Genomic DNA, 9,991 nt, shown 5'->3' on the forward strand with positions numbered 1-9,991 from the left:
CCCCCCAAAAAAACCAAAAATTCCAACTTTTTTTTTCTTCACTCACACATCCGTGACCCACTCCAAACGGGTCCACGACCCACTTTTGGGTCGCGACCCACCAGTTGAGAACCACTGATTTAGATATCCTTCAATTATAGAGAGTGAAGTTCAGTACATTATAATACGTTTGTTTCTAAGAGATAAAACGATAAAGAGATTATTGAATTGAAAAGCGGGCAATTTTACTCATATCACCAACAGCAAATATAGTACATAGAAATCATCAACATAATGCTGGATTATTCGGGGTATGACTCAATTTTATTATGGGGCAAATTGAGTTCAGCAGTAAATGGATGGGATACAATAGGCTGCATCTAGGGCACTGACAATAGCAGTAGTTTGTTTGTACCTGCATGAATGCCTTGACCTTGGTAGGTTTTGTGTTGTATGTAGATTGGAAGAGCATTGTAAGTGTTTTCATTACAGGAGGTAGAAGGTGATAAAGTGTTTTATCAGCTGTAAACAGGATACACGAAGACTAAGATGTAGTTATATTGGAAAGAATGAAATCATCTCTTGAACTACGCTGGCTTTTGTGAGGGCAATGTCAACAACATTTTCAGGGGGATCATTCATTTTGAGATTCTTCATGATTGTTGGTTCCACATGAATGCAAGTCAGTGCCTCTCATCCATTATTTGTTGCATGGGCTTATACAGTAATAAGTTCCATTCAGTCATTGCCCACACAATCACACTAGTTCATCAGCAGAACTTCTCACATTTCGCAGTTAATTAGATTCAAGTACATACTCATGCCACTCACCCGTGCATTCACTTCCGGCACCATGTCCCATCCAATTCTCGAGATCAAAGTGAATTAAGAGATTGTTTTTGATTAGATCCATTTTGGTTTCATTGCCTCACCAGATTTACACAGTGCACTAACTAAGCTATTATGCCAGCAATAATACTCCATTTAGAAAATCACGCTCCACTTGCTGATATGCTCCAATTAATGGTTAATAACTAAGACACTTACATGTGAATATGGAGGAAGTGGAATTATTTAAGTTAGAGATATCTCACATTGAATATTTTAGTATGAAGTTAAATCACGTGTTTTAATATAAATATCCAACATAGTGTGACTTTCAGAGTGCAAAGCTTTGTTACCACTGAGCCTATTTATTGCATTAACTGTGTCATTCTGGTAGTTAGTAACATCCATTTAAGCTGTTTATTTCCCCTTTTGACTTCACTTGAAGCCATTAAGTACTACTTGTTTGTGGGTCAATTATGGCACAGCAAAAAGAGATTCATAAATGTTTTATTCTAACAGCAGTGTAGTTAACGTACATAAATTGCATTCACAGATTATTGTGTGAATATTAGCACTCTATTTTATTCTCTTTGCCTTACTCTCTCTCCGTTTACCTCACAGCTATCTTTACCAACTTTTTGAGAGAGAAACTGAAATTGATTTTTGTCAGCTCATACTAAAGTTGGAAGAAGAAATCGAAAGTCTACCCAAACTCAGCCCCCACTTCATAAGACTGATGGCAGCCTTCCTTCTTTGTGTACATCACAGTAACGTCGACATAAGCCTTATCCTTTTCAAACATCTCTCTCTTCAGTCTGTCTATATTTCCTTTCCTTCCGCTGGACTGAAAACAGTACCGGCCTTGTGCCAACACTTTACCCAGATGGACTCTGCAGGCATCTTGACGTCACAACTTGGAGTGATTTTGCAATTTGCAAATTGGGTTGGAAGAAAAAATAAAGCCTTTTCTTGCTATATTTCTTAACAGTTTAGTTTTAAACTTTATAACTACTCATTCTGGCAGGATAAGCAATAATATTATAGCCACACTCCACTCCATCAAAAGCTTGTACTTTAAATACTTCTCAATAAATCTTATGTCTCATTACAAGCAGTGTGTCTGTATGTGATCACATTTTTAAGAGCAGATAAGGACACTTGTCAATAATGTCACTTGCCTTACTAAGTGTTTCTATATTTGATGAAAGATTTGCAGCTATCTTTGTAAGACAATATGATCATTAAATAGACAGATGTGAGTGAACACTGACAGTGAGTGTAAAGTGATTTAAACGCACCTTATTTTATCCTAACCCATCAGCTCAGTACACTCACTTGGATATTTATACATCGCCTCTGTGCTGATGGTTTCTACTTTTTTAGCTGCACTATAACAGAATTTCAAAATAGCCCCCCTGATTTCCTGCAGTACTTACACTGCAGGAAATAACGCCCATTTCAGTTTTGAAGTGAAAATAAATAAAACAAGCCCGAGCAAACAGCTCAGGCCATCCGAAATAACATTTCTGCGTAGACCTTTACTGTGCACTGGAGCATAGGATTAAGATTCATTCTATATTATTCTGAATAGTTTGTGGTGTTTGAAATTTATACAGGATTTCAATTGTATCTCTGTCTGTTTGATTTATTACTGGGCCTTGCCTCCTTTTTACCATAAAAGACCCAGATGTTTTCTCTTTCATTCCGGCAAGCTGCTGCATAATACTGTGACAGCATTGAAATACGGTTTCTATGTTCTCAGATTGTGGGGGCCTTCCCCAAATAAATAACTGTTAATAATGCCCCTCTAAGGAAAACAAACTTGCACATCTGCAGTCTTTAATACGTTGTAGATGAGTGTTGCTACAGTAGTTGTACCGAGTCAGTTCAGCCAGATCACAGAGATTCAAACTGTTAAGCACTTTGATGTCCGGAAGTCTATCATTTTCAACCATATTGTTCTTTCTTTTTCTAATTTCTCAGGGTATTGCTCAGAACAAAACATGTGCACTGGTAGAGAGTGACATTTGATTTAATGTATGTAGATGTTAGAGTTGCTTCTATAGATGCTTTTTTCCAATGGTTTGAAAAATAACAAAAAATACAACCAGCACCCTCTGTCTCACCCTTTCAACGATGTCGCTTAAATAAAAGCACTGGTTGCCCAAGAACATATTTGAAAAAAAATCTTTAAAAAGAACGATTATGTAACATCACGTTAGCTGGATAACTACGTCGCTAATTCCATGAAATTCGATTACTGATGAAGGAAAAAACTACACATTTTAGTTGTGAAGATAATTCAATTGAATTGCTCTAAACCACTAAATGTAACTTTATTTCCCTTTTTTCCCGAAAATGTTGTCTTTTGCAGTCCTTACTATAAATGCCAGTACCAGTAGTGTAGCAGTATCAATTGTATGCATTTTGTTAAGTGTACGGTCAATCCCAATAAGGTGAAGATGGCTCTAATCAAATTGTATTTACCAAGTGTGTGCCTTTGGGTGCTCATCTATCACTGGTAAATCACATGAACTGGACAAATGAAAAAGTAATGCAATGCAACATGTAATCCTGGAAGCCCTAAGGAGGCAGCCTCTGAAATGCAGATGGACATCCATAAACTATGCTGGGTTACATGGTGATCTAGATGTAATACCATTTACTTACGTGCCTGAAAACATATCAAATCCAAATACATGAGATCATGTCGCACTGTGTCTGTGTTGGAACACCATGTGCAGAATGAAAGGCTTGATAATAAGTCAATACTGAGTGGGAAGAGAAAATCGCTTCACAAAGTCATTCATGGGGGAATTACCATTATTGGATCAAAGTCTCCCCCAGTCTTTGCAGCTTGCCAGAATTTTCTGTTGATGCCCTCATGGTTTACCACTTTCAGTCAGCTGAGCAAGGCTCTAAAAAGAACAGTGTGCCACATCTTCACTCAATATCGTCTCAGGAATGATTAATGGTCTTTTGTAAATAATGTAGGATGCTATAATAGAATGTATACATTAGTAGGATCATTTGCTAATTATTTTTCATAAGATGGTATTATGGTGATGGACAAAGGAGATCATCAGGGTGAGGATGATTCCTGCATACACGGTCATTTGTTAGTTTCCAACCCTTTTTATTTCTAAATAGTTTCACTAATCATTAGTTTGGACTTGCAGCAGCTTATTTTTCACTCTGTCCACAACACAATAATGATCCTCATCTTTCTAGAAGCCATATTTCTGACTTCCTCATCCCTCATTCACACTTTTACCATAAAAAATGACAATTATACAAATGTATGAAAGTGGAGTGATCGAGTAAATACAACATATTGGCTGATAAGATGCATTAGGAACATTATCAGTTTTGCAAAAAAAAGTGTTTACAGACACGCCTATGTCTTCTTCTATCTCCTTTTTTAATGTAATGGTTGTTTTGACTGATCATTATGTTTATGCTAATCGGAATCGTTAATATTAGCATAAGCACTGTTTCTATACCAAAATGTTATGCAAAAATAGTTGTATAAATACAGAAAATGTGGAACTGGTAAATTACCTCGCTGAATTCTAAGCATGGGTCGCAGTTCACTGAGAAATAATATCTCAATGTTTTTCTCATATAAAATTGCAGTCACGTTAGCATGAAGCTGCCATCCATTCAAGCCCAGCTGATATAGTTTAAGGATTGGAGCTACAGTTGTTTATGTCTCCACTCGATTTGATTGGTTGTTGGAAATAGACTGTTACCCTCCAGAGTATTTTGTTTGCTGACAGTAAATTTGACTAAAGTAGATAGTTCAAAATGATGTTGTTGTATTGTATCCCTTTCAACCAGCATTTGAAGTATTAGCCAAGTCATCCCTAAAATACAAGAATTGGAACAAATGACAAGAAATGAAAGGTTCATCCTTCATCAAAGCATTAAAAATCGATGCTGTCTTTCCCTTCGCACATCAGTTGCACCAAACTCACAGCTTTTTCAATGACATTTTGTATTTCACAGGCACCATGAAACAACTTAAATCTTGAGGGAGAAACACAAATTATTGTGTACAATTAAAAAAAAAACGTTCCATTTATGGCTTTGTTTTCGAAATAGCTAGGCTCCACTGGAAAACCAAACTGTTTGTACATATCGTTTACAAAAATAACCAAGTCATAGAGAGCGTCCTTCTCATGTTTCTACTTCAGATGTCATTCACTGTGGTATTAGGTTTTCGTTTAATGCAAAGCCACATTTATACATTATTGAGTAACAACCAGCCAGCCTGTAACCAAGAGTTTGTGTCCCTCATTTAGTCATTCTTAAATTCAATATGCATCATGGGAATATGTGCAAGAATAGCAGAACTGACTGACTCACCAGGCATAAAACATGTACAGTGTGAAAGGTAGCACGCATAACTGGAGGACTACAGAGAGAATGTGAAGGAAGTAAGGTTAGCCCCAAAAGCTGTGGAAGATGTCAGTGGACACTGTAGCAGGAGCTGTGGGTCAACAGGGAAAATAATATTAATGTAAAGTCTTAAACAAAGTATCTAACTCTTAATAAAACATTGTCTGTTACTGCAAGATATATATTGTATCCTTGTACATTGCAGCAAAGTTTGAATTACAAAGTTATGACGTTGTTGGTCTTAAAACTTTAAGAAGTGCAGCCTTCATATGTCATACTTATCTATTTTTTATCCTAAACCAACAGACTCAATTTCCATGAATATGACAAAAGCTCAGACAAAGTGACATTTTAAATAATCCTACATTAACATTGTTAAAATAGTGAACAGCTTAAATGTTAAACTACTTTGTATGTATTTCATTACAACATCAGAGCAGTCTTCATTTGACATTTTAAACAAAACTGACAAGCATTTATATAATATACATTTTAAAACAATATATTTTTAAACAAAACTGACATACATTGATAAATTACCTTAAATTATACCAAAAAACATTTGCCCCTTTACAGGCCTATTATGAAATGCTGCTACTGTTAAAATATGACGTGACTCAGTACAACACAAGCCTTAACAGCTGCTAGTACATGTCAATCCTTACCCGTCTGAAGGTCTGTTGTAACGATCAGTATGAGCTCACAGATGTACAGAATTATGCCGTTGATCCTCCTGGCTCTCTCATGTACACAATGTAGAGTTTATTTTCTATTTCTCCTATTTTTAAGTAATGTATTAGTTCAAAGCCTATAAGCCTATTCATGTTCATTCAATACATATGCCCTGTGTTCTCATTCATATTTGTACAAGTTGAAACAGAAGAGATAAACAAAATAATGAACTTGCTATATATTATTATCCAATATTTTTCAATGTTTCTGCGCTCCATCAGATTTACCACTGTATGTTAAACGCTTCAAATGTCCACAAAACACTCCTTGAGGTTTACACTGCACTGCTAAGCGTCTGCAGACAACAAGGAACAAAGTAGCTACAAACATGATTTTCTTTTGGCCTGTTTTTGTTCTAGATATTTTTTTCCCACAGTAGATACATCCTTAAATGTTCCTCGTAAAATGCTGTGCCACACTGTTGCCCTTTACGACAGCATCTTGTCTTCTTCAAATAAAGTATTCGTGTTTTGATAACGTCAACATGTTTATAGCTAGGTGTAACATTTTTATTTTGTTTGTTTTATCATGAGTGGTTTGTTCAGGTGTGTGAAGTGAAGATAAAATGGCACAGACTTGTTGTCAGATATTCAGGATTCTTACAACAGACTGAAAAAAGGTCAAGATGTAACAGGGAAACATATCCTTCTAAATATGAAATGCATTTAACTGTAAAGGGAGGAGGACAGATGTGAACATGAAACTACATATATAGTTCTGTAGTTTACTGACTGCTTTTATTGTTTTCTGATGTCATTTTAGAGTCGTCCATGTTGTCTCTTGACTCTCCGAAGCCAGTTCCCAACTCAGTTACTTTAAAACTGTGCCTGTCTTTCCTCGGTGCCACCTCACTTCGAATATCTGTCATGCTCTCTCAAGGTTTTTTTAATCCAGGATCAACAAAGAGCCTTTGGCAACACGCTGGTTGATGGTCCTTTCCTGCCCCTGTCAGAGCTTCAGGGTATTTTTTGCTCGGTGTCAATGCGGTCCAACTCTAATTGAAGTAGACAACACGGTGCCTGGAAGGTGTGATGGACTGACATAGCAACACCTCCCAGCTATGGTTAGAGAGAGTACTATGATATTTATAGCATTTTTAACTCAAGTTAAGTCAACTCTAATCTAGATGAGTAAGGTAATTGCTTTCTAATTTCCCATTCAGACAGAACAAGTAATTGTAGGTTTCCATATTTAGGCAAACCATGTTGCTTTTTGCAGTTTACATACAAAAAATTCAGTGTTTTTTAATAGTTGCCAGGCATTAAATTGTTCTTACCCTCTGCATTCCTAATCTAAAAACAAAAGCTAAAGAAATATCAATGAATCATTCAGCAGTTGCTTCAAGCTAAACCTTAAGGTTAAAAATAAGTTGATAGTACACTATTGTTAAAGTACAGTTTTGCCCTGCAGCTTGTCATTGAAAGTGAGCTGGAGTTAGTTTAACAAAAAACACATTTTGTTTAAATCAACACATCACAATTCACCCAAAAAGGCAATGCCGTCGAGTGCTTAGCAAAAGTTCTTTCAACCTTTTTTCTCTTCCAAGGTGCGCAGCAACACACAAAGTGGCCCCAGGCTGTTAGAAATTGCTCTGATTTGGGCCTAAAAAATCATACAAAAATAATACTTAACATACAAAAAACGATTATGATCAGTGAAAAAGGTTATGTAGGATTCAAGGATACCCCTTGCAGATATAATTAAGCATACAGTAACACTGCACTGGATTATGTTTTTGGTGAAACAATTAGAGACAGGTAATCCAGTAAGCAATTTGTTCCACATGGAGGTGATTTTTAAAAGCAGAACTCCAAAGACACAATTTTTCCATCGCAGTTGAAACATCTGTTGCAGATAGCGAGAGCGATTTATTTATTGCGCGGTTTCCTTTCATGAACATCTGATGAATTACTAACCTAATGTTTAACAGCACCATTTGAATCTCTAGTCACCAGCATGATCAATAAATGAAAATTGCAAATACTTTGGTTTTATGAAGTTAATTACTGAAGTTTGAGTAATTAATTCTGTTTATTTGTTTTAGCAGAGAGATGCAGTTGAGTTGGTATAATTTGAGGCTGATAGATTGATGCAAGACATGGAGCGTTACACTCCTTGTAAATAATCAATTAGTTTATAATAATAAAACTGGGACACTGGCAGAAATGTGTTTTGTATTCTGAATTATTTTTGAAATTTGTTGTCGTTCTGCCAGCCATGCATTGCATTTTGTTTATCTCAAAGATGACTTTCAAGTATTTTCAAATGCGCTCTCTGTAATTGGCTGTAATAAGAAGGAAGGAGCAGGACTTTAATATCAATATTTAATGTGAAAACTAAATAAGGCAAATCAAAGCTATTCTTGCTGGCTTTATTGATCAGGTGTTGACTTCCATAGTGAAGCTCTGAATGTCTGCGCTCCAAACATTATTACAATCTCTAGTGCAAAACAATCTGCTCTTTCTACTGTAAGTCATTTTGAGTTGAAATGGAAAGGTTAGCTGTTTGATTATAATAACATATATCCTGGCAACCACTGTCCATATTTATCGGACTGTGAAGATACAAACATTGGAAAGTATTCAGATAAAATTGTGGTCTCAATGAGGGCTCTGGGGGATTAACCGACTTTAGAAGACGCTTCAAAGAAGAAAAACCGAGTCCTATAGAGCTAAATCTTTGTTCAGAATGCCAAAAATGCTGCTTGTAAGGCTCTACAAAATATTTCAGAACTGTATTAATAACGTTTTAATTGAATTCTGGGTCAAGATTCGATAATTATGTGCAGCCTTTTTTCACCCATTCTGTCCGGTATTTCTACACAGCTGCAGACAAAGATGAATCTACATTAATATTGTTAGTATTATTACTACTACTTTAAGAATTCATTTCCAGCTGCGGCTGTGTAGATTTCTTCTAATTGGAGTTTTCCCAACATTATTAATAAAACCAGAATGCCAGAATGTTTAAGAAATAGATGCAATTATGTCCAAAATGACAACATGATTTCATGCAACACAATGTTCAGTTTTAATCCATTTGTATTGGCATTTAGCCTTTCTAAATAACATTACAATTCACAGCATTTTCACTGCGGTCTGAAAACGGTTTGCTCTCCTTCTTGCTGCACACTAAAGGAGAGAAACACCGGTATTAAAGGGCACAATTAGCACTAATCTAACACCACCATAAAATACAAAAATATAAAGCTAAATATATCCAATCCAATATTTCTAAGGGTTATGAACCAAGACATTCAAAGGCTTGATATGAATACCTCATTAAATGCCTAGACCTAGGTGTTTGTTAGACATACATACTGTACATCTACAGTATGTATTAGAGATCAATACAACATATTATAATGCACAGGTGGGTAAGCCTTTTTTGGATCGTCCACTATTAAAATATTCCCAAATATTCAAGGTTGTCAGTGCCATTTGTAGTTAGCATTGAGAAAAAAGGGGAACAAGTATTTATTCATGAGTCCTCGATATCCATATCATGTTTTCGTATTCTCTGTAGGTCACTTCTTCACGCAAATGCACTAAAACCCAGCCTCCCACATGAGTTACGTGAACACCATAAAGCAATAATCACCTACGTTCCCATTTCCCCCTATACTGCTGCAATGCCATTTATCTCCTCTTAACCTCCTTTGATAGGTCATTAAAGACAGTCTTGGAGCTGTGGATTGAATCACTGAATCATGTCGCAGGATCCATCTGCTTCCATGTCTAATTTGGGGCAGAAGAGCACCAGTACATATGGCTGCCATATAACGTTTTATAATAATTGGCAGTGACGGAGCCATGAGGAGGATTCACTGGAAATGAATTGATAAGGGACGTCGCAGCAGGGAGGGACACAGAGAGGGATGGGGAAAGAATAAACGGAGGGATATGTTGGTTCATCTGCTGCAAATCTGAAGGCTTCTCGCAGTTCTCCTGATTGAATGTTTGCTCCATAGTTCCGAAATAACAGCCAGCATGTACTTCTAATAAAGCTAAGTCATGGGGCAAGAGTGAAAGCTGAGTCAGCATTTACTAGT

This window comes from Notothenia coriiceps, unplaced genomic scaffold (assembly GCF_000735185.1).
Source record: "Notothenia coriiceps isolate Sejong01 unplaced genomic scaffold, NC01 NC01_scaffold00024633, whole genome shotgun sequence".
Taxonomy (NCBI): domain Eukaryota; kingdom Metazoa; phylum Chordata; class Actinopteri; order Perciformes; family Nototheniidae; genus Notothenia; species Notothenia coriiceps.